Source organism: Hemiscyllium ocellatum, chromosome 18 (assembly GCF_020745735.1).
Source record: "Hemiscyllium ocellatum isolate sHemOce1 chromosome 18, sHemOce1.pat.X.cur, whole genome shotgun sequence".
Taxonomy (NCBI): Eukaryota; Metazoa; Chordata; class Chondrichthyes; order Orectolobiformes; family Hemiscylliidae; genus Hemiscyllium; species Hemiscyllium ocellatum.
In genome coordinates, this window is record NC_083418.1 from 35,667,683 (window position 1) to 35,689,156 (window position 21,474).

The 21,474-nt window shown below is 43.7% G+C and overlaps 1 protein-coding gene across 1 annotated transcript in view; it reads left to right on the plus strand.

Moving 5' to 3' along the window:
• Window positions 1-14,431: 14,431 nt before the first annotated feature.
• eps8l2 (EPS8 like 2) overlaps window positions 14,432-21,474 on the plus strand; it is a 156,854-nt gene continuing 149,811 nt past the window's right edge. Inside the window, exon 1 of the mRNA XM_060838846.1 lies at window positions 14,432-14,684. The gene's annotated coding sequence lies outside the window, so the exon portion shown is untranslated. The remainder of the gene's footprint in view (window positions 14,685-21,474) is intronic.

Here is a 21,474-nt window from a genome sequence, read left to right on the forward strand (position 1 = left end):
ATAGGGAGGAAATGGACATGGGCTAGTGAGAGGCAGGAAATGCAGATGGCTTAGTGAGAGGCAGGAAATGCACATGGCCTATTCCGAGGGATGAAATGCACTAGGCTAAGTGAGTGGGAGGAAATGCACATGGCCTAATGAGAGGGAGGAAGTACACATGGCCTAATGAGAGGGAGCAAATACACATGGCCGAGTGAGAGGGAGCAAATGGACATGGTTTAGTGAGAGGGAGGAAATGCACATGGTTTACTGAGAGGGAGGAAATGCACAGGGCTTAGTGAGAGGGAGGAAATGCGCATGGCCGAGTGAGAGGGAGGAAATGCACATGGCTTAGTGAGAGGGAGGAAATGTACTTGGCTTATTGAGAGGGAGGAAATGCACATGGCCTAGTGAGAGGGAGGAAATGCACCTGGCTTAGTGAGAGGGAGGAAATGCACGTGGGCTAGTGAGAGGGAGGAATTGCACATGGCTTAGTGAGAGGGAGGAAATGCACGTGGGCTAGTGAGAGGGAGGAATTGCACATGGCTTAGTGAGAGGGAGGAAATGCACGTGGGCTAGTGAGAGGGAGGAAATGCACATGGTTTAGTGAGAGGGAGGAAATGCAAATGGCCTTGTGAGAGGGAGGAAATGCACATGGCTTATTGAAACAGAGGAAATGCCCGTGGCTTTAGTGAGTGGGAGGAAATGCACATAGCTTAGTGAGAGGCAGGAAATGCACATGGCCTTGTTGAGAAGGAGGAAATGCACACAGACTAGTGAGAGGGAGGAAATGCAAATGGACTAGGGAGAGGGAGGAAATGCACATGGCTTATTGAAACAGAGGAAACGCATGTGGCTTTAGTGAGTGGGAGGAATTGCACATGGCTTAGTGAGAGGCAGGAAATGCACGTGGCCTATTCCGAGGGATGAAATGCACTTGGCTAAGTGAGTGGGAGGAAATGCACATGGCCTAATGAGAGGGAGGAAGTACACATGGCCTAATGAGAGGGAGCAAATACACATGGCCGAGTGAGAGGGAGCAAATGGACATGGTTTAGTGAGAGGGAGGAAATGCACATGGTTTACTGAGAGGGAGGAAATGCACGTGGGCTAGTGAGAGGGAGGAATTGCACATGGCTTAGTGAGAGGGAGGAAATGTACTTCGCTTATTGAGATGGAGGAAATGCACATGGCCTAGTGAGAGGGAGGAAATGCACCTGGCTTAGTGAGAGGGAGGAGATGCACGTGGGCTAGTGAGAGAGAGGAAATGCACATGGTTTAGTGAGAGGGAGAAAATGCACATGGCCTAGTTAGAGGGAGGAAATGCAAATGGCCTTGTGAGAGGGAGGAAATGCACATGGCTTATTGAAACAGAGGAAACGCATGTGGCTTTAGTGAGTGGGAGGAATTCACATGGCTTAGTGAGAGGCAGGAAATGCACATGGCCTAGTGTGAGGGATGAAATGCACTTCGCTAAGTGAGAGGGAGGAAATGTACATGGCGTAGTGAGAGGGAGGAAATTCTCATGGCCCAGTGAGAGGGAGGAAATGGACATGGCCCAGTGAGAGGGTGGAAATGGACATGGCCTTGTGAGAGGGATGAAATGCACTTGGCTAAGTGAGAGGGAGGAAATGCGCATGGCCTAGTGAGAGGGAGGAAATGCACATGGTCTATTGATTGGGAGGAAATGCACATGGCTTAGTGAGAGGGAGGAAATTTACATGGCTTAGTGTGAGAGAGGAAATGAAGGCTCGCATTATCAGTTGAGAAATGGTGTTGTTGGAATTGATGGGATTGAAGGCTAATAAATCCTCAGAGTCCAATTATCTACATCCCTCAGTATTTAAGGAAGTGGCCCCAGAAATAATGGATGCTTTGAGTCAGAGTCATAGAGATGTACAGCACGGAAACAGACCCTTTGGTCCAACCCATCCATGTCCACCAGATATCCCAACCCAATCTAGTCCCACCTGGCAGCACCCGGCCTATATCCCTCCAAAACCTTCCTATTCATATACCCATCGAAATGCCTCTTGAATGTTGCAATTATACCAGCATCCACCACGTCCTCTGGCAGCTCATTCCATACACGTAGCACCCGCTGCGTGAAAACATTGCCCCTTAGATCTTTTTTATATCTTTACCCTCTCACCCTAAACCTCTAGTTCTGGACTCCACGACCCCAGGAAAAAGACTTTGTCTATTTACCCTATCCATGCCCCTCATAATTTTGTAAACCTCGCTAAGGTCACCCCTCAGCCTCTGACACTCCAGGGAAAACAGCCCAGCCTGTTCAGCCTCTCCCTATAGCTCAAATCCTCCAACCCTGGCAACATCCTTGTAAATATTTTCTGAACCCTTTCAAGTTTCACAACATCTTTCCATTAGGAAGGAGATCAGATCTGCACGCAATATTCCAACAGTGGCCTAACCAATCTCCTGTACAGCTGCAACATGACCTCCCAACTCCTGTACTCAATACTCTGACCAATAAAGGAAAGCATACCAAATGGCTTCTTCACTGTACTACCTACCTGTGACTTCACTTTCAAGGAGCTATGAACCTGCACTCCAAGGTCTCTTTATTCAGCAACAGTTCCTCGGACCTTACCATTAAGTGTGTAGGTCCTGCTAAGATTTGCCTTCCCAAATAAATGTAGCACTTCGCATTTATCTGAATTAAACTCCATTTGCCACTTCTCAGCCCATTGGCCCATCTGGTCCAGATCCTGTTGTAATCTGAGGTAACCCTCTTCGCTGTCCACTACACCTCCAATTTTGGTGTCATCTGAAAATTTACTAACTGTACCTCTTGCTCACATCCAAATCATTTATGTAAATGACAAAAAGTAGAGCGCCCAGCACCGAACCTTGTGGCACTCCACTGGTCTGAAGCCTCCAGTCTGAAAAACAACCCTCCACCACCACCCTCTGTCTTCTACCATTGAGCCAGTTCTGTATCCAAATGGCTAGTTCTCCCTGTATTCCATGAGATCTAACCTTGCTAATCAGTCTCCCATGGGGAACCTTGTCGAACGCCTTACTGAAGTACATATAGATCACATCTACTGCTCTGGCCTCATCAATCTTCTTTGTTTCTTCTTCAAATAATTCAATCAAGTTTGTGAGACATGATTTCCCACGCACAAAGCCATGTTGACTATCCCGAATCAGTCCTTGCCTTTCCAAACACATGTACATCCTGTCCCTCAGGATTCCTTCCAACAACTTGCCCACCACCGAGGTCAGGGTCTATAGTTCCCTGGCTTGTCTTTACCGCCCTTCATAAATAGTGGCACCATGTTTGCCAACCTCCAGTCTTCCGGCACCTCACCTGTGACTATCGATGCTACAAATATCTCAGCAAGAGTAATCATCTTTCATGTTTCTATGGACTCTGGAGTAGTTGCTATAGAATAAAGGGATGCTAATGTAACCCTTCTATTTAAAAAACACGATAGAGATAAAACAGGAAACTATAAGTGGCTGGCCTGACATCACTCACAAAGTTGAAAAGTGTGGGGTGTTGGATAAGCACAGCAGGTCAGACAGCATCTGAGACCAGAAGAATCAATGTTTTGGACATAAGCCCCATTAGGAATGTGGCGATGGGGGAAAGGGGCAGAAAGATAAATAGGAGGGGGCTGGGGCGAGGGCCAAAGGTAGCTGGGAAGGTAATAGATAGACACAGGGGGGGTTGATGATGATAGGTCCGAACGGAGGGTGGAGTGGATAGTTGGAAAGGAAGATGGACAGGTGGGACAGTTCAAGAGTGCAATGCTGAGTTGGAGGGTTGGATCTGGGGTAAGGTGGAGGAGGGGAGTTGAGGAAACTGGTGAAATCTATATTTATGCCATGTGGTTGGAGGGTCCCAAAGTGGAAGATAAGGCATTCCTCCTCCAGATGTTGGGTGGCTAGAACCTGGTGGTGGAGGAGGCGCAGGACTAGCATGTCCTTGGCAGCATGGGAGTGAAGTGGTTGACCACAGGGCGGTGGGGTTGTTTGGTGCATGTGTCCCAGAGATGTACTCTGAAACGTCCTACAAGTTGGCATCCTGTCTTCCCATTGTAGAGGAGACCACATTGAGAGCAACAGACACAGCAGTTGAAGTGTGTGGAGGTGCAGAAAAATCTCTGCTGGATGTGGAAAGATCCTTTGGGGCCTTGGATGGAGGTGAGGGAGGAGCAGAGGAAATGTTCTCTGCAGAATGCTGATAGGGATGGGGACGGAAATATACCTTTGGTCGTGGGGTCTGACTGTAGCTGGTGGAAAGGGTGGAGGATGATGCATTGTATCCGGAGGTTGGTGGGGTGGAAGGTAAGGACCAGGGGAGTTCTAACCTTGTTGCAATTAGAGGGGTGGAGTACAAGGGTGGAGGTGTAGTAAGTGGAGGAGATGAGCTGGAGGGCATTGTTGACCACTTGGAATGGGAAATTGTGGTCTGTGGGAGGAAACTGGACCACCAGAGGAAAACCATGCAGACATGTGGAGAACGTGCAAACTCCACACACTCAGTTACCCAAGGCTGGAATCAAACCCAGGTCCCTGGCACTGTAATACAGCAATGTTAACCACTGTGCCTCCTAAGACTAGTTGAGTGAGTGGCCAGGAGCATGGCAGATGAAATATAATGTGGATATTGTGAGGTTATCCACTTTGATAACAAAAACAGGAAGGCTAATTATCTGAATAGTGATAGATTGAGAATGGGGGAAATGCAATGAGATTTGGCTGTTCTTGTACAGTAATCGCTGAAAGTAAGCATGTAGCAACATGGTTAGAGTACAGGAGAAGGGATGCATTGATGCAATTGCACAGGGCCTTGGTGAGACCATATCCAGAGTATTGCAGTTTTGGTTTCCTTTCCTGAGGAAAAACGTTTTGGCTATAGAAGGAGTATAATGAAGGTTTACCAGAGTAATTCCTGGGATGGTAGGCCTTATGTAAGAGGTGAGACAGGATCAGTTAGGACCGCATTCACTGGAATTTAGAAGAATCATTGGCGATCTCATGAACGCCTATAAAATTTTCAGAGGACTAGACTGGGAAAGGATAGAAGGATATACCCTATGACTTAGCAATCTAGAACCAGGGGTCACAATCTAAAGATACAGGAATGGCCTTATAGGACTGAGATGAAGAGAAATTTATTCACCCAGAAATGAACCTGTGGAATTCTCTGCCACAGAAAGTGGTTGAGACCAAACCATTGAATGGCTCAAGAAAGAGTTAGATATAACTCTAAAGGGTTAAAAGGGTACAGGAGAAAGCAGGAACAAGGTATTGTGTTTAATGGTCAGCCATGATCATATTGAACAGTGGAGCACTCATGAAGGGCCAAATGGCTTACTCCTAATTTCTGTGTTTCTATGAGTCACAAGGCTCTGGATTCTAGTCTCATTCCAAGACTTGGGTCCAAACAATGCTTTTCACTCCTGTATAATTTTGAGGAAGGGATGCACTGTTGAAAGTGCTGCTTTTTGGATAAGACATGAGGCTCTCAAGGGAACGCGAAAGATCACATTTTGAAGAAGATGAGATTTCTCCTGTGTTCAGTCCAAAATTTGCCTCCCACTTAACATCAGAAATGATCTGATCATGTTGCATTGCTGTGAGTGAATGTCAGTTGACTGCAAGTTGGCTGCCATGGTTCCTACATTTCCTGCACTTCAAGAATACTCCATCGGCAATAAAGAGATGTTCAAGTCCTTCTTTTTACCAAACCTGTGCTGCAAGACCACTTAATAGGGAACAAGAACAACTGGATGGAGCTGACAGGTGGTTAAGAATCTTTTGCTGGGTCCAGTTATGGAAATTAAATAGTGAAAATTAACTTGCAAGTGTATAGTTCATTCTGATTGGATGCCTTCTGTCGCTAGGAGAAATTGTCGGATTTGGGCAATGCATTATTTCCTTACAGAAAAAGAACTGGTCATAAAAATATACGGAATTCAGTTTTAGTAATACTCATCATGTTTGTTTTTTGTGGGAGACAATACTTGTGAGCACTGGTATTTCAGAGAATGCAGAAAATAGTTGGTTAGGCAGCAGCTGTGGAGAGAAAACTGAGTTAAGTTTCAGGCTGATAACCTTTCAGGCAGTTCTGTTGAAAAGTACATTTCCTCCTGTGAGCCAGAAACAAAATTTCCAGGAAATTGTGGAAGTGTGCATAGGTAGGACTACTCACACTTGGGTTCTGTTATTATGATATATATTTATGTAAAAGTGAAATTTTTAAGACTAACTTTTCTGGCTAAAGATTATGACATATCGACTTTTATGCAGGTGATGTTTGAGACAATACTGCCATTTTTAAAAAGATTATGTTGTCCTTGGTTTATTTAAAGTAAGGTCTAAAGGCAGTGTGTGGAAGAGTCCACAGAGTAACAGCTAAAAGTTGGAAGGGGAGTGGCCAGTTCACCCAGTTTAGGTGTTTTCTAGTTTTATTTTAGCTGTAACAGTCACAAGATGATTGGAGCTGTTGCAAGCTTCAGTAAAGGATTCCTATGAGTTTCTCTGAAATTCCTTTTTGGATGTTATTCTCTTGTCTGTAAGAATCTGTGTTTGAATTTACCTTTTGCCAAAGGGTGTACTTATGGGATGTCATTTTGCTGGAACAGTTAATTAGTTAAGTTGCTGTATTGATTCAGGTAAGTTATCCAAGAGTTGTTATTCTAAATTCTGCTTTCTTTTGATCGGGATTCAGTTGTAGTGTTTAAATAAATTCTGTTTTGCTGAAAGCCGGGTGGTTGTACCATTGCATCACATTTCAAATATCCACTTCACATCTTCCTTTAAACTAATAAAAAGTGAAGGTCTACTCTACCTTCTTAAAATATTTTGAAGGGTCTGGTCAGGTTCATAACCTGTCTTTGAGGGGTTGTCATGCATACTCTTCTTTTATTCTTTCATGGGATAAGGACATCATAGAAATTTGTGACCATCCCTAATTGTGTGGCTAGCCAGACCATTTCATAGGGCATTTCAGAGTCAATTCTATTAGTGTAGATTTGAAAACATATGTAAATCAGATTACATAAGAATACCAAATTTGATTTGGACATTGGTGAACCAGGTGGAGTTTCATAGCCATAAGACAGAGGATCTTTCAGATCTAGACTTCATTGGTTGGATTTAAATTTCAACAGCTGTTTTGGCACAATTTGGACCTGTGTTCTTAAAGCACAAATCACAACTAATTTGATGACTATTTAGTGACAATATCACTACATTACCTTGAATTTGACTCCATATAAACTATTAAAAAAAAGACTTTTGCAGTGGAATAAGTAAAATCTAAAACACCAAACAATCCATATTCATCAATATTTAAAATATAGTCATTTTAAATCATTTGAATGAATAAAACAAAATGTAAATATAGAAATTGTATAAAATATTTACCAGTACTCATTTTCATTCATATTTATGCATTTGTTATAAAATTTAATCATTATCATCTCCAGGATTATACACTGGTTCTGAAATTAAATGACTTTTACATGAGGTATATGGAAAATTAAGTTTATTTTCAGCCAAATACCAGGGTGTTGACTTCTACTAGATGAACTTTTACACGGGTATATACAATATCTACCTAATCATATTCAGACTATTGAATATAATGTCTTCTCTTCCTGCTCCTCCATTTTTACATTGGTGCCCCTTGACTCTTCCTATTTCTCATCCACATGTTTTACCTTAGCAACACTATCTGAAAGCAGTACGCTAGTTCACACAAGGATTCTGTTGACACTCAGTCCATCTCACCATTGTACAACTCTTCAAATTGATTATTGGACATCCATCACCATGTGAACAGATGTTTCCTCCAATTTTTTTCACTTCGCAAACTGTCTAGATTACAGAGGAGGAAGTGCTGGATGCCTTGAAACGATTAAAGGTGGATAAATCCCCAGGACCTGATAAGGGGTACCCGAGAACTCTGTGGGAAGCTAGAGAAGTGATTGCTGGGCCTCTTGCTGAGATATTTGTATCATCGATAGTCACAGGTGAGGTGCCGGAAGACTGGAGGTTGGCAAACGTGGTGCCACTGTTTAAGAAAGACGGTAAAGACAAGCCAGGGAACTATAGACCGGTGAGCCTGACCTCAGTGGTGGGCAGGTTGTTGGAGGGAATCCTGAGGGACAGGATGTACATGTATTTGGAAAGGAAAGGACTGGTTCAGGATAGGCTCATGCCCTAAACGTTGATTCTCCTGCTCCTTGGATGCTGCCTGACCTGCTGCACTTTTTACAGCAACACATTTTCAGCACTGGTTCAGGATAGTCAACATGGATTTGTGCGTGGGAAATCATGTCTCACAAACTTGATTGAGTTTTTTGAAGGAGTAACAAAGAAAATTGATGAGGGCAGAGCAGTAGATGTGATCTATATGGACTTCAGTAAGGCATTCGACATGGGAGACTGATTAACAAGGTTAGATCTCATGGAATACAGGGAGAATTAGCCATATGGATATGGAACTGGCTCAAAGGTAGAAGACAGAGGGTGGTGGTGGAGGGTTGTTTTTCAGACTGGAGGCCTGAGACCCGTGGAGTGCCACAAGGATCGGTGCTGGGTCCTCTATGTTTTGACATTTACATAAATGAATTAGATGTGAGCATATGAGGTACAGTTAGTAAGTTTGCAGATGACACCAAAATTGGAGGTGTAGCAGACAGCGAAGAGGGTTACCTCAGATTACAACAGGACCTGGACCAGATGGGCCAATGGGCTGAGAAGTGGCAGATAGAGTTTAATTCAGATAAATGCGAGGTGCTGCATTTTGGGAAAGCAAATCTGAGCAGGACTTACACACTTAATGGTAAGGTCCTAGGGAGTGTTGCTGAACAAAGAGACCTTGGAGTGCAGGTTCACAGCTCCTTGAAAGTGGAGTCGCAGGTAGATAGTATAGTGAAGAAGGTGTTTGGTATGGTTCCCTTAATTGGTCAGAGTATTGAGTACAGGAGTTGGGAGGTCACGTTGCGGCTGTACAGGACATTGGTTAAGCCACTGTTGGAATATTGAGTGCAATTCTGGGCTCCTTCCTATCGGAAGGATGTTGTGAAACTTGAAAGGGTTCAGAAAGGATTTACAAGGATGTTGCCAGGGTTTGAGGATTTGAGCTATACGGAGAGGCTGAACAGGCTGGGGCTGTTTTCCCTGGAGCGTCGGAGGCTGAGGGGGGTGACTTTATAGAGGTTTACAAAATTATGAGGGGCATGGATAGGATAAATAGACAAAATCTTTTCCCTGGGATCGGGGAGTGCAGAAATAGGGGGCATAGGGTGAGGAGGGAAAGATATAAAGGAGACCTAATGGGCAACTTTTTCACACAGAGGGTGGTACGTGTATGGAATGAGCTGCCAGAGGAGGTGGTGGAGGCTGGTACAATTGCAAAATTTAAGAGGCATCTGGATGGGTATATGAATAGGAAGGGTTTGGAGGCATATAGGCTGGGTGCTGGCAGTTGGGACTAAATTGGGTTGGGATATCTGGTCGGCATGGACAGGTTGGACCAAAGGATCTGTTTCCATGCTGTACATCTCTATGACTCTATGACTCTATGAGATGAGGTGATTACCCAACTTCATTTTCCCTTATACGAAATGGTTTGCTCGGCCATTTCAAAGGCAGTTAAGAGTCAACAATATTAAGTAAAGTATTGGGAAGATTGTAATTATTACTTTTGATCGCTATGCCAAGCCTTATTTCCCAACTTCCAACTCTATTTTTGGTCCAGAGAGGCAGCTGAGACAAAACAAGTCCATTCACAACCTTGGTATCATATTCGACACTGAGATGAGACCGCCTATTTTTGCCTTCATTTTATTGCTTGACCTCACTCTTATCTCAGCTCATCTACTGCTAAAACCCTCATTCATGCATTTGTTTCCTCCAGTCTATTCCCACATACTGGTCTCATACTGCCCTCAGTCAGCTTGACACCATTTATAATGTAGTAAAAGTTAAGGCAGAGTCATGTTTATCCATATATGCCCACTGACCCACATTGGCTCCTAGTGAAGCAACGTTGTGATTTTAAAACATTCATCTTAATAGAACATAGAACATAGAAAAATACAGCGCAGTGCAGGCCCTTCGGCCCTCGATGTTGCGCCGACCAAATCCTACCTAACCTACACTAGCCCAATAACTTCCATATGCCTATCCAATGCCTGCTTAAATGACCATAAAGAGGGAGAGTTCACCACTGCTACTGGCAGGGCATTCCATGAACTCACAACCCGCTGCGTAAAGAATCTACCCCTAACATCTGTCCTTTCCTACCACCCCTTAATTTAAAGCTGTGTACCCTAGTAACAGCTGACTCCATTAGCGGTAAAAGGTTCTCAGTGTCTACCCTATCTAAACCCCTAATCATCTTGTACACCTCTATCAAATCTCCCCTAAACCTTCTTTTCTCCAATGAGAACAGGCCCAAGTGCCTCAGCCTTTCCTCATACGATCTTCCTACCATGCCAGGCAACATCCTGGTAAACCTCCTCTGCACTCGTTCCAATGCCTCCACATCCTTCCTATAGTATGGCGACCAAAACTGCACACAATACTCCAGATGAGGCCGTACCAGAGTCTTATACAACTGCAACATGACCTCAGGACTCCGGAACTCAATTCCTCTACCAATAAAGCCCAGTACACCATATGCCTTCCTCACAGCACTATTTACCTGGGTGGCAACTTTCAGAGATCTGTGTACATGGACACCAAGATCCCTCTGCTCATCCACACTACCAAGTAGCCTACCATTAGCCCAGTAATCCATCTTCTTGTTACTCCTACCAAAGTGAATGACTTCACACTTAGCTACATTGAATTCCATCTGCCACCTTTCTGCCCAGCTCTGCAACCTATCTATATCCCGCTGTAACCTGCCACATCCTTCTTCACTGTCCACAACTCCACCGACCTTTGTGTCATCCGCAAACTTGCTCACCCAGCTTTCAAGCCCCTCCTCTAGATCATTTATAAAGATGACAAACAGCAACGGTCCCATAACAGATCCCTGTGGTACACCGCTAGTAACTGCACTCCAAGATGAACCTAGTCCATCAACTACTACCCTCTGTCTCCTTCCAGCCAGCCAATTCCTAATCCAAACCTCTAATGCACCCTCAATGCCATACCTCCGTAGTTTTTGCATTAGCCTACCATGGGGTACCTTATCGAACGCCTTGCTAAAATCCATATACACCACATCTACTGCTTTACCCTCATCCACCTCCTTAGTCACCTTCTCAAAGAACTCAATAAGGTTTGTGAGGCACGACCTGCCCTTCACAAAACCATGCTGACTATCCTTGATCACATTATTCCTATCCAGATGTTCATAAATCTTATCCCTTACAATTCTCTCTAAGACTTTGCCCACAACAGAAGTGAGACTCACTGGCCTATAGTTACTCGGGCTGTCCCTACTCCCCTTCTTGAACAAGGGGACCACATTCGCTATCCTCCAGTCTTCTGGTACTATTCCCGTTGACAATGACGACATAAAAATCAAGGCCAATGGCTCTGCTATCTCCCCCCCTAGCTTCCCAGAGGATCCTAGGTAAATGCCATCAGGCCCAGGAGACTTATCTATTTTCATCCTTTCCAGTATTCCCAAAACCTCCTCCCTACATACTTCAAGGCCATCCATTCTAATCACTTGTGACTCAATATTCACACCAGCAACAGAGTCCCGTTCCTGAGTGAATACTGATGAAAAGTATTGATTTAGTGTCTCACCAATCTCCTCCGCCTCCACACACAACTTCCCACTACTATCCTTGACTGGACCGATACCTACCCTAGTCATCCTTTTATTCCTGACATACCTATAGAAAGCCTTTGGGTTTTCCCTAATCCTACCAACTAAGGACTTTTCATGTCCCCTTCTCGCTGCTCTTAGCTCTCTCTTCAGATCCTTCCTGGCTACCTTATAACTCTCAATCGCCCCAACTGAACCTTCACGCCTCATCCTTACATAGGCCGCCCTCTTCCCTTTCACAAGGGATTCCAATTCCCTATTAAACCACGGCTCCCTCACAAGACCCTTTACTCCCTGCCTGACTGGTACATACTTATCAAGGACACTCAATAGGTGTTCCTTGAACAATCTCCACATATCATTAGTGTTCTTCTCCTGAAGCCTGTTTTTCCAATCCACGCATCCTAAGTCATGCCTCACCGCATCATAATTTCCCTATCCCCAGCTATGGCTCTTGCCCTGCAGTGCACACTTATCCCTCTCCATCACTAAAGTAAAAGTCACCGAGTTGTGGCCACTGTCCCCGAAGTGCTCACCTACCTCCAAGTCTAACACCTGGCCTGGTTCATTACCTAGAACCAAATCCAGTATAGCCTCACCTCTTGTTGGCCTGTCTACATATTGTGTCAGGAAACCCTCCTGCACACATTGGACAAACACCAACCCATCTAACGAACTCGAGCTATAGATTTCCCAGTCAATATCTGGGAAGTTAAAGTCCCCCATAACAACCACCCTGCTACTTTCACTCTTCTCCTGAATCATCCTCGCAATACTATCCTCTACTTCTCTCGGACTATTGGGAGGCCTGTAGAAAACACCTAACAGGGTGACCTCACCTTTCCTATTTCTAATCTCAGCCCAAACTACCTCATATGGCAAGTCTTCCTCCATCGTCCTTTCCACCGCTGTAATGCTATCCTTGACAAGCAATGCCACACCTCCCCCTCTTTTACCCCCATGTCTGACCCTACTAAAACATTTAAACCCTGGAACCTGCAACAGCCATTCCTGCCCCTGTTCTACCCACGTCTCTGTAATGGCCACAACATCGAAGTCCCAGGTACAAACCCAATCTTGTTTCCAAATTTATCCATGCCCTCTTCCCTCATGATCTTTATTACATCCTCCATCCCAATAATCATCTGAGACATATCTGCCCACCTAATCTGGCCTCTTGAACATTTCTGTTTTGATCGATTCTCCCCTGGCTAGGCGACATCATCAGTGCTTTGGAGCCTCCTGCGATGCGCTTCTTTGATGTTTCTTCCGGTATTTATAGTGGTCTGTCCTTGCCGATACCCAACATGAGCAAAACTAATGTAGTGTCCAAAATACCATGCAAGGACTGCACAAAACACTATATAGGACAAACAGGAAGACAGCTAACAATCCGCATACATGAACATCAACTAGCCATGAAACGACACGACCAGCTATCCCTAGTAGCCACACACACAGACAACAAGCAACATGAATTCGACTGGGACAACACCACTATCATAGGGCAAGCCAGACAGAGAACAGCCAGGGAATTCCTAGAGGCATGGCATTCATCCACAAACTCCATCAACAAACACATCGACCTGGACCCAATATACCAACCACTACAGCGGACAGCTGAAACTGACAACAGGAAGCGGCAAGGACAGACCACTATAAATACCGGAAGAAACATCAAAGAAGCGCTTCGCAGGAGGCTCCAAAGCACTGATGATGTCGCCTAGCCAGGGGACGAAACGTTTGCAACAAAAACTTCCAGCTCGGCGAACAGAACCACAACAACGAGCACCCGAGCTACAAATCTTCGCACAAACTTTGATCGATTCTCCAATGCAATCATTTACCCAGGTCTTAAGCATCAACAGTCCCTCCCTAGCCCACTCTGCCTCACTTTCACCAAGCTTTTGATTATCTGACTTACTAAGTCCTTATATGTCTCAATGTTGACATTTTGTTTTCATAGAATCACAAAAATGCTACGGTACAGAAGGAGCTGTTCAGTCTATAGTGCTTGCACTAGAACATATAATGGAATATTTTATAACATTAAAGGTGTATGTAAATAAAAGGCTCAACAGAGTGGCTAATATTTTCCTGTCCTTTGCTTTTATTTATGTTTGTTTCTATATGTACATGGTCTCAACCAATTAGATGCATGTACTAATGTTCTCTCTCACTCCCAGTGCTCTAAGCGTCCTTTGACCAGTTACAACACATTTTCACAAAACCTGGGTGCCTCTGTTTCTTCATTTAATTTCTCCTTATGCACACTAGTTCAAAACCTTTATGTGGATGCTCTCCCTTCTTTCAAAACGCCTCTGTAATAACTAATTTCTTTGTTCAATCCTTTATTGTTGTTTCCTCTATTCTTTGTCCTACCTTCCCTTCCATCCTCAGACACTACCCCACGCCCATGATGAGTAAATGACAAAGTCTATACAAATCCATGTTATAATACCTGTTTAATTATTGAACCGTGTGCTGGAGAGGTTGGTAAACAACAGCGATGGAATATTCAGTTAATTTAAATGACAGCTGAGATATAAAAAGTATGTCCCAGTCTATTTAAATAACAGCTGTTTGCAGCCTGTTTGACTGCTTTAAGTCCCTCCCACCTGTAGAGCCAGTCTCTACTGTATCTACCTGGTATGTGCAGCCACTTCGCTGAAAAATAGAGCACTGAGCAGAAGCAGCCAGCCAACAAGTGACGTAGTGATACTGGTCTGTCCAGCAAAAAAGAGGGCTCTGGAATTAGAGAAGCAGGGTGGCGGTGATAGAACTGGCTGCATTGATATATACCTGCAAGAGCAAAGTTCAACCGACAAGGAGAGGAAATAAAAGCACTGACTCTTCACCTTCAGACAAAAGTACAGCAGGTTTAATGGCTGAAAAGTTTCAGTGAACCTGAGAAGGAGCTGGCTTATTGGTAAGCAAATTACTAGCTTTCTGCTTCACATTAGGTATTACGTGAACTTGTGGGCAGACATTAAATTATTAACTCCCTGTGCTTCCAATCTTGTTCAGGAAGCTTACATTGAAATCTGATTCTGTGGTGACAGCGGTTCTTTGAAATGACTCCTTGGCTATATCATCAGTTAGAAAATTAATAATCTTTTGCGGGGGGGTGGGGATGGGTTTTGCTGATTGTTATTTGAGCGTGGACCGGCATTCCTGTTTGAATTTCAATATCGATGTGTAAACGTCTTGACCCTCGTTGCATTGTCTAAACAGGTCACCATTGGGAAGTGAGTCTGCCTTTGGTTTGTGTGTTAGCAGGAACAAATAAAATGGTGCTTGACAATTTCTGTGGACAGAGTGAGCCCGATAGTGGAGGATGTTTATATCTAAAGGGGACCGTTGCTTTGGTCACCACTTGGGCAGGAGAGTGTTTGGGGAGTGGGGTGGAGAGAGAACGGGAAAATACCACCGTGGCTTATTTAAGAGTCTGATGTGTCTATCCATTGTAATTAGGTAACTCGGTTAATGCACTCGAGTTGTAAATTAGATATATTACCCTGTCTATTGAAATTTGAGATGTATGAGTCACCTCATGTCGCCAGGGAATGTCAGAATTTGAAATTAAGAGAAACTGTATTTTAAATTGTTCTATTGTGCTTAAATTATTCTGTTGAAAAAAACCAATTTGGCTGAGTTAATAAGGTATAGCATTTTGTAAGAAATTTGAATTTTGGATTCCCATTTTATTTTGCTCTGAGTTGAATTATTAACCTTTTTTTGGCTCTTAGTTTGCAGTGACTCTCAAATTACTTTGCGGAGGTTACCAATGGAAACAGAATTACCTCTGGAAGCACGAATAAAGTGAGAGCATGGTGTTTGAGCCTTGGAAAATGCTCCATGCCTTTTTACTAAGTGTCAATATCAGCAAAACTAAATGACTGCCTTTAGTAATTCTTCATATTACATGGACTCTCAGAGTGGATGCCACAGTGGCACAGTGGTTAGCACTACTGCCAGAGACCCGGGATCAATTCCTGCCTCAGGTGACTGACTGACTAACTGTGTGGAGTTTACACATTCTCCACGTGTCTGCGTGGGTTTCCTCTGTGTGCTCTGGTTTCCTTCTACAGTCCAAAAATGTGCAGATTAGGTGAATTGTCCAAAGTGTAGGGTGGCCCGAAGGGCCTGTTTCCACACTAAGTAATCTAATCCAGATGTACAGCATGGTCCAACTGGTACATGAAGACCAGATATCCCAACCTAATCTAGTCCCATTTGCTAGCAGCTGGCCCATATCCCTGTAAAGCCTTCCTAATCATTTTGGTATTATCCAAATGCCCTTTTAAATGTTGCAATTGTACCAACCTCCATCACTTCTTCTGACAACTCACTCATTACACACATCACCCAACGTCCTCAACTTCTGGACTGTGTCTGCCCGCACCCACCCCCCCCACCGCCCCCCAGTTGACGAAATCAACCCAAAGAAGCCTAAACATATAAATAGAAAGCAGGAATTATCAACAGTGCTTCACCTGGAGGCCCACTCAAAATGTTACCTTGTAGGGTGACGAAACATCTGGAAATGAACCTTCCAGCTCAGTGAGCCAACCTACATCCAGAACCTCAACCTGAGCTACAAATCTTCTCAAAACTCGCTAAGACTTTGTCTATTTATCCTATCCATGCCCCTCATGAGTTTATAAACCTCTATAAGGTCACCCCTCAGTCTCTGATGCTCCAGGGAAAACAGCCCCAGCCTATTCAGCCTCTCCCTATAGCTCAAATCCTCCAACCCTGGCAACATGCTTGTAAATCTTTTCTGAACCCTTTCAAGTTTCACAATATCCTTCCGATAGGAAGGCAACCAGAGTTGAATGCAATATTCCAACATGGCCTAACCAACATCCTGTACAGCCATAACATGACTTCCCAACTCCTGTACTCAATGCTGTGACCAATAAAGGAAAGCATACCAGATGCCTTATTCACTATCCTATCTACTGTGACTCGGCTTTCAAGGAGCTATGAATCTGCACTCCAAAGTCTCTTTGGTCAGCAACGCTCCCTACTGTTAAGTGTACAAGTCCTTCTAAGGTTTGCTTTCCCAAAATGCAGCACTTTGCATTTATCTAAATTAAAACTCCATCTGCCACTCCTTAGCCCATTAGTCCATCTGATCAAGATCCCATTGTAATCTGAGGGAACCTTCTTCACTGTCCATTACACTTACAATTTTGGTGTCATCTGCAAACTTACTAACTATATCTCTTATGTTCATATCCAAATCATGTATATAAATGATGAAAAGTAGTGCACCCTGCATCAATTGTTATGGCAATCCACATCTGGCTACATTTGTGAGGGATAGTCATCTATGGTTAGCAAAGTTAGCCTGCGTGAACCTTCCACCATTGCAAATGTTCCAATATTATAAATGGCATGATCATCCAGCAGTAAACCAAACTTTATTACTGCCCTCTTCTTGGGCTATGAGCCAGTAATAAAATTAGGATATTATACTACCCAGATCTACACTTACCTTTTTAAATTATCTCTTACTTTTCTTGCTATTTATTGACTTAATTTTTTTGCTGGAATTCCTGACAATCTAGGTCAGATCAATGTGAAGTTTTCTTTATAGTGACAGTTTGGTGTGTTTCTTTTGTTATCTTGATGCAAGTAGGATATGTGCAGAAACAAAATATGAGTTTGTTCAGTGGTAGTCTATTTAATGGCAGTTATTTTTCAGTCATTTTCGCTGTGCTGTGGAGATGCTGCTGTCAAACCTCCGGGTCACCAGGACCTTGGGCTAGCTACATGGTCAGAAGCTACTCCAGCACAGACCATGAAATGAGGCTCACTTGCTAGTCTCATCCTAGCTGAGATTTTCACATAGCCTTCAGGGTTTGGGATCATCACTGTGCCACCTTTTTTGCACACCAATTGAACAGGATACCGAGCAAGCATGCTAGAATGGAAATGAGGCCACATTCAGACTGGATTATTTAAATGTTCCTTTCAGGGTGCGGTTGAGTTGCTACAACAGGCATAGCTGGGTCTACTTTTCCAGAAAAGCCTGAAAGTCCCAGTGCTGAGTGTTGATATTTTCTAATAAACCTGTCCAGCTGTGTTATTACACACCTCTCTGGAGTAGGTGGGATTTGAAGCCATGCTCTCTGGTTCAGAGGAACACTGATCTCAGTGCCCCCTGCGCCGCCACCCCACTCCTCCAAATAATTTTTCCACACCTTGAAAATGGAACAAATCCCAAGGCCAAACTCTTAGCTTGCTCATACTAGCTTGATATTGGAGGCAAAACAGCAGACTCCATTTTCTTTTATAGGTTAGAAAAGACAGTCTCTGAGAAAAATCAGTGTTTTGAAATTGGAGAGCAGTACCAGAGTCAAATGAGCTTGCATTTTTGAGATGGCAAAAGAGGCCGTTGTTATTTGTGAAGTCTAAAATCCAACATGGGCAAAAGTAGGACTGGGAAATGTTGGAATGAGTTTTTTTAATCATCTTGCTTTGTCATTCATGAAGATGACCTCCATTTTCAGCATTAAATGGGGAACTGATTTTTTTTTCTCTCTCTTTTTATATCATTCAAACACTCATGGCTGGTTTGAACAGACAGATGGCAGCCACAATCCGATTAGGAAAAACCTGCTGTGACTGAGTCCTCTTCTGCCACTGTTTGCACTGTTGTCAGTATGTGTGAAGTAGAAGGATCTTGCCCTCAAAATGCGGTGCCTGAAATCAGATTTTCAGCGTGACCCATGCTGTCTTGCCTCTAAAATAGCACCCACTGAAGCTGTACACACTCGTCATGCAAGTACACTGGGTGCCAGCTTGGTGAGACCATTAGTTCGTATGTGCCAACTGTTTGCTTGAATTAAGCAGAATAATGTGGTGGTGATTGAGTCTCAGTACTGTCGTTTCAGAGATCAATACTCCAGCTAGTGACATCTCCTAGACATCTGCAGGTGCATGCATGTTTGGCAGGAAGGAGTCCACAATTGAGTTGCTTAAAAATCAACAACCCAGCAATTTGTGGATGATGCTTTCTACGACCTCTAAGCCAGCGGAAGTGTTTGATTTTTGGACTTTAAATTTACACATGTTCAGGGAATGATGTGGCATTTGGGAGAGAGTCAATGGCATTAGTGGCAAGGTACTGGTATGATAAAGGATTGGCTGACTGGAAGAAAGTAGAGTTAAAAGATCTTTTTCAGGATGGCAACTGTTGACAAATGGAGTTCCCCAGGGGTCAGTGTTGAGAGCACAGCTATTCAGGTTATATGCTAACACTCTGGATGAAGGAAATGCAGATGTTGTTGCTAAATTTACAGATAACAGCACAAAGATAGGTGGAGGGACAGGTAGTGTTGGTGAAGTGGGGAGGCTGCTGAAGGATTTGAACAGGGTAGGTGAGTGGACAAAGAAGTGGCAGCGAGAATATAATGTGGAAAGGAGAGAGGTTTTGGGCTTTGAAAGGAAAAATAGACGCGTAGACTATTTTTGAAAAGGGGAAATGTTTCAGAAGTCTGAACCAGAAAAGCACGTATGACTCCCAGTTAAGGATTCTTTTGAGGTTAAAATGCAGGTTCAGTTGGCAGTTAGGAAGGCAAATATTATAATAGCATTTATTTCAAGACAGTTAAAATGCAAAAGCAGAGATGTACTGCTGAAGCTGTATAAGGCTCTGGTTGGACTGCTTTTGGAATATTGTGTGCAGTTTTGGGCCCCATATGTAGCCATGAACCATTGGGCCTGCCCCTTTGTTGGCAGGTGCAGGTGATATTTGCTGTATCACCCAGATGTACGTATGAATTTATTTATTCACTTGTGGGCGTTGTCTGGCTGAGCCAGCCTTTATTGCCCACTTCCTAGTTGCCATTGAGAAGGCGCTGGTGAACCGCTGCAGTCCACCTACTGTGGGTTGACCCACAATGCCTTTAGGAAGGGGATTCCAGGATTTTTAGCCAGCAACAGGTGAAAGAATGGCAATATATTTCCAAGTCCGGATGGTGAGTGGCTTGGAGGGAAACTCGTAGCTGGTGGTGTTCCCATTTATGTGCTGCCCTTGGCCTTCTAGATGGAAGTGGTCATGGGTTTACCAGTCGTCTGATGCATGAGTAAAGTGACCAAGGCTTTATATTCCAAGAGCGATGAATACGTTTCACTACTTGCTGGATCAAAGCATGTGAAGTGTGCATGTAGCTGTGAAGACTGTCTTGCAGGATGCCACTGATTGCGCACACATCACTCTTCAGTGCCGCATGTCCACACTAAGATGTAGTGCAAACTAACGAGACTCTACTTCCTTCCTGTCCAATTGGTATGTGTAACCATAACTATCATATCATGCAGTTTAGTACCTAATATGCTGAAGCCATTCCCCATGCCTTCATTCAGCTAGCATGAAGGACTGCTGCAGTATTAAGGAAGCACAAAAAAAAAACTAGGAGATGGCTAAAGGCTAACCAGGACTACACTGAAACAGTTTGTGACTCCAGATGGAATCTATGCGTGGGGGGGAAGTAGCATGCTAACTTTCAAAGCCAAGCTGCCGTGCAAATTGAGAACAGGCCCCTGCTGCTTGGGCTGCTCTTATGGAGCCCTACAGTACACAACAAATTGTGTCAAGGTTTGTGATGGTTACATGATGCACATTTATTTTTAATCCTATGGTCAGGAGGCTTGCAGGGAAGAGGAAGTAATCAGACACACCCCTTTGACTGTGGGCATGTGATGACCTGGAACTGTTATCAGTGTTGGATAATGAGCAATATTAGCCAAGACTCTAGCAACATCTCATCAGCTCCTCTTCAATAATCATGCTATAGGAATGTTTACAGTCATCTTATGTCGTTTAAAACCTCAACCTAAAAGATGACACCTTCACCAGAGTCTTCAGTAAACTCACACCAGCATGAATTATGTCCCAAGTCTCCAGAAATCCTCAGACATAAATACAGCATTCAGTAACACCTAATATTCTGATGCTATTTTAAAACAAATTTGTGATATAGACTCAGCATCGATGTGAGATTATGCTGTTGTTGGTAAACACAGAAAATTTACCTTGACAAGGTCCGTTGATGACAGGAGGATTGGGTGTTTGCATTCAGCTGCAGTGCACAACTGAAAGCACCTATTGTGATAGCTCACTGCTGCTGGTCGTTAACAGCAGTCAATATTTGTATAATGCTCAAGAACTCGGTTGAACTGTTGCAGGACAGGGAGTATAGTTCACCTTTGTTGTTATAGTAACCAATCTCCATGTAAACAACAGTGGATTGCAAGTGCTTTCAAGGCTGTGCAGATCATTGAGCTCAAATTCTGTCATTAAAAAATAAGGAATGTGTCTTGTTCAGTTCCAAACTGTCCCCAAAACACCTTTGTTAGTTTTTATTTTGTGGTTTAATGAGATTGATCTCCGTCATGATGGAATTAATCAGGTAACTAACATCAGTGAAGAAGACACCACTCAAAACTGAGCATGTGAAGAGATGTCTTGCACACTACACTCAGAAATGTACTTGAAAACCTACTCTGCACATATATAAATATAGTATGGAAGAGTTGAGCCTTACTTAATGATGAAGAGCAAGCTGCCTCTGACAACCCTTTATTGACTGAGATACTAGGCTGTCTCAATGCGCAGGCAACAGTCTTGCTTTAAAACACACAATAAAGCAGCCTTCTGATTTTGAATTCCTAATTCTTTCCAGGTGTATTTATGAATATTACCC